The 5065-nt window shown below is 33.3% G+C and overlaps 1 protein-coding gene across 2 annotated transcripts in view; it reads right to left on the reverse strand.

The window, feature by feature from the left end:
- LOC106478771 (synaptotagmin-5-like) overlaps positions 1 to 3381 on the reverse strand; it is a 77894-nt gene extending 74513 nt beyond the window's left edge. For both annotated transcript variants that reach the window (XR_002609975.1, XM_022382425.1), the window contains exon 1: positions 2724 to 3381. The gene's annotated coding sequence lies outside the window, so the exon portion shown is untranslated. The remainder of the gene's footprint in view (positions 1 to 2723) is intronic.
- Between the last annotated feature and the right edge of the window lie 1684 nt (positions 3382 to 5065).

The raw sequence follows: 5065 nt of genomic DNA on the forward strand, positions 1-5065 counted from the left end.
AAAATAATTTATAGTTAATACAGTAACGTGGTTACACTTAGCTAAAACATCAGACTAGATCAGTGGAAACAACCAGTTGGTAAAATAATTTTTGGTTAATACAGTAACGTTGTTACATTAGCTAAAATATCAGACTTTAAAATCCGATAATACAGCATTTGGATTAAAATATGTCATATTATTTGTATTTTTTGTTTGTTTCTTGTTAAGCACAAAGCTACACAATGGGCTGTCTGTGCTGTGTCCACCACGGATATCGAAAACAGATTTTTAGCGTTATAAGCTTACAGCTGAGCCATTGGAGGGATTATTTGTAGTTTACCAACCGGTTGTTTCCACCGATCTAGTCTGATGTTTTAGCTAATGTAACCACGTTACTGTATTAACCATAAATTATTTTACCAACTGGTTGTTTCCACTGATCTAGTCTGGTGTTTTAGCTAATGTAACCACGTTACTGTATTAACCAAATAATTATTTTACCAACTGGTTGTTTCCACTGATCTAGTCTGATGTTTTAGCTAATGTAGCCACGTTACTGTATTAACCAAAAAATTATTTTACCAACTGGTTCTTTCTACTGATCGGGCACTTTTAAAACGTCATTCACTCACATATACATCTCATAATCTAGATAACCCGCATGTTTTGACGAAAATACAACACAATTACTTGATTGGTGGGGGTCTCTTTTGTAATAGTGTCTTTGGAACTCAACTTTTAGATGTTTGCCTTTGTCAAATATTGCGCATACAACAACACACCTTCCGCTTTCGTCATTTTGGACACGCACATCTAAGCTGCTTTCATATCGTATGTAATATTAAGACGTTCATCTGTATTCTCGTCGTGTAAGGTTACCACATGACATTTTACAAGCCGAATAAATAATTTGTGAGATGAAAGTATAACCTGATTAATGTTTAAACTTTAAATGTCCATCATTCTATATTTAGCTTTACAAATCTATAATATGCATTTTTTCTCCTAATTTCTTTGCTTATCTTTTTTGTTTGTCATATATAATAGCTAAGTTACTGTTAGGAAGAAGAACATAAAAATCGTTATAACAGCAAGATATACCTCTGTTGAAAACAAACAAGATAAATACACTATTGGAAAAAGTGCTTATACATTCTCCAGAAAAAATACTGCAAGCATCAGTTTGCACTTGCGTCTACAGAATAAATGGTCTGAGCCCTTGAAGCGTGTATTGACAAACAACCCTATAAGTTGTTGTTATATATGTGTGTGTGTGTGTATTTTTACTTTAGTAGCCAAAGAATGAAATCCCGTAACGACGTGTAGAACGTCTTATACAGGTGTCATGTGATATTTTCCTTTTAAAGACATTACATACAAAATATCTGGCATGGCATAACAATCAAAGGGACTATAAAAAGCGCTAATGACAACAATGTACGAAGCTTAGATTTAACTAAAAAGTCTGTTCGTCCCTAATTAGACACGTTGCGTAATTAACAAGCCACGTGCAGTAAGCTTGATGTTTAAATTCTTCCAACCAGTAACAGTAAGTATATACAGATTTTGGAAGTCGGGAAGATATAGCTAGAATTTGTTAGATATTTGCATAATACGATATAAACGATGTTATATGTCTACTTCTAAAAATTATATGCGTATTCAGAAAAGACTAATATCTGCACGAGATTGTATGTATAAAAATATGTATGTTTTTGTGTTGTTGTTTTTTAGAGATAGAGGGAGAAAGATGTTTTAAAAATAACTTCCAAGTCCATTAACGAAAATTATAACTTTATATTATAAAAGCTTTCTAGCAACACGAGTGTGAGTTCAGTTAAGTTCATAAAGAAATAGGAAAATATATGAATTGGAATATTCACCGCCCGCAGAGAATACAAATTAAAATTATTGTGATTTTTGGCCATGAAGAAGATAAAACGAGTCATATGACCCGTTTGATGGAATATTATTACACATATATATAATCATGGTTCAAAATCCCTTTTTTTTTATTACAGTTGTCTAAATCAACAAGTTAAATACACTACTTTATCGAAGTAAAAAGGTTCGTGTGGTTAGAAATACGCCAAAACAATCTTTGTTCTGATCGCTAAACGTTTAGTTTCGAAATATTAAGTCTGCAAATTCGTTTTGTGACTCGACTAATAAGAAAAACAAGCAACGGTGAATGATGTCAAATATACCCTCGCCTCCCCCCCCCCCCCCAGTGGCTCAGCAATAAGTCTGGAGGCATATAACGCTAAAAATTGGGTTTCGATACCCGTGGTGGGTGAAGCACAGATAACCCATTGTTCATCTTTGTGCTTAATAACAAACAAACAAACCCTCGAGTGGTATCATTATAGTATTACTTATAAAAGTTTCAAGCCAAATTGTTTCTGGCGTACTTATAATCCCCTATAGCTCTGTTTTAATGTTTGGAGTGTTAAAATTTCAAATTCATATGGGTAGCGGCTATTTTCGACCACACCTATTTTATTGGGGTTAAATAAATAGCATAAAACATGTGAAACACCCACAAATAATAAATAAGCAGTAAGAGTACTAAACAGTAGAATATCAAATAAATCGATCCACTCATTTGTAGATTAACCTCTGCTTAAAGATACTCGATAATATATAAAATCCTCTTCAAAACCCAATGAAAAACCCCTGGTTTTAAGCTACCTCGAGGTTTCATATAATTATCATAAAAATAGTCAAAAAGCTTATCTTACCTGAACTGACGAATTTTTCTTCTTTATCTTTGATTTCCTTTGTTTTCTGGTTATGCGTCGGTTAGTTTGATAGATATGTTGTGGAAAGGAAACTATAAAATGAATTACCTATTTTCTGTAACGTCTCGGATAAATAAACTACTTGTACTCGCGCTTCTTATTAGCGTCCACTCAAGGGCACTAGTAGGCGGAAAATTCTTTACTTAGTATCATTACTCGAATAGCTACTTACAAATTGCCATTGGGTTGATTTCAATTACAAGCAAAAGTATGATACCAGTGTGTATATCGAAAAAATACTGAACAGGAGAAAGAGACAAAACGCCTCTATAGGAAGCGACGAGGTTACTGTTGGGGAAAAATCAGGAAATGTTAGCGCTTTCAAGCTTCCTTTCAGCAAACAGACATGCGCTGTTCTCTGTCTCCACTGGCAGCAACAGGTTGAGATTCGCGATCATCAGGAGGAGCTTTTCAGTCTTGGGGTTCGTGAGGAATTTTCGATAATAGTTCTTCCTGAACCTGTGTACATCCTGACGCCATCTATAAACCCGATATCTAAGAGATACTAGTAAATATGGTTAAAGACTAAACACTTTCTTGTTAGGCTAAAATCCCACGTATTCATTGGTAAATATCATTAACCGTAAAATAAATCGAAAGTTGCTCTAATCATAACACAAGTTCATGCAGGAGTTGAGATAAACACTTACTCTCCTCAGTGATCAGACGGCGTCACCGGTGTATAACCGGAATAATCCACCAGTGCCGGAACCACCTGTAACTCGTAATATACTGCTTGAGGGATATAACTGTATGTTAGAGATGCTTTATGTAGACAGTAACCGGTATTCTACATTAAAGTAATGGGGAAATATTTATAACAACGAGTTCTAGTGGGATTTAGAGATTTCAGTAAGTTTCCTGCGTCTTGGACAAAATCGATTATAAACACTACGACGTAAGGAAAACAAGATATCTTTTAGTTCTCTGAGGAGAGTATCAAAATTTAACGTGCTTGAAGCACGAGTTTAGAATACTAGCCATTTTTTTAATTTTGAAAGCATGTAAGATTAGTATTTCAACAAATTAAAAAAGCTAAAACTAAGTTAAAGTAACTATTGAATGTTTAACAGGATAATCGTTACTTTTGGTTGCAATTAGTAAAACACTCTAATTTTCTCTGCAAGTATGCTTCACTGTAGATTAAAACACTGTAATTTTATCTGTGTATGCTTCACTGTAGATTAAAACACTAATTTTCTCTGCAAGTATGCTTCACTGTAGATTAAAACACCAATTTTCTCTGCAAGTATGCTTCACTGTAGATTAAAACACTCTAATTTTATCTGTGTATGCCTCACTGTAGATTAAAACACCAATTTTATCTGCGAGTATGCTTCACTGTAGATTAAAACACACTAATTTTATCTGCGAGTATGCTTCACTGTAGATTAAAACACACTAATTTTATCTGTGTATGCTTCACTGTAGATTAAAACACCAATTTTATCTGCGAGTATGCTTCACTGTAGATTAAAACACACTAATTTTCTCTGCGAATATGCTTCAATGTAGTTGAATCATTATACTTTTCTTCTCCGAATATATTGACTCAGAGACACTTTAAACGACGGAATTTATATATACATATATTTATTGCTTGATGTCATACCTCAACGAACTCTATCAAGGTCCTCTAATCAAAGTTTAGATCATCAAATGTTTTAAAGAGATGTGTTCCCGGTTCACGTGTTTTTTTAAATCTTTAAATAAAAATCTATGGTCTCAATCAAAGAAAGTTAAATCTTGATTTCTTCTTAAACACCTTCACCTTAACTTGAGGAGAATAACCTCAACCATTAAAATATATTGTACATTTAACTTGAGGAACATGTGCGAGAAATCATCACTTATAATACACGAATGTTACCATCATTAACGATACTTATAAAGCGCTGGGGTTGAACAATTATAATTAATCATTGTTAAAGAGGTTCGATTCCACTCCCTCTTCACGATAATCAATAAAATATCTACTCTTGCAGCAAAATTAGTTTTTACTCAGTTTGAAGTGACTGGTCAGATCACTGCCTAATACGAACTTGAGCAACTGATTAGAACCAAAGTATTAGACAAAATGTGTAATACACATAGCCATGCTATATTATCAGATATTTAGTTTCTTTATTGGTTGTATTAAACGTGATGTGTGAAAGCATTTCTCTTAACAAGAGATTCCACGGATTATTTCAATGACTTTAATTGCTACTTTAAAACCAAACTGTTTAATATAATCCAAAATAAAATTTATTTTTTGTTACTCTATACATATTTTAAATGTT

This window comes from Limulus polyphemus, unplaced genomic scaffold (assembly GCF_000517525.1).
Source record: "Limulus polyphemus unplaced genomic scaffold, Limulus_polyphemus-2.1.2 Scaffold248, whole genome shotgun sequence".
NCBI lineage: Eukaryota > Metazoa > Arthropoda > Merostomata > Xiphosura > Limulidae > Limulus > Limulus polyphemus.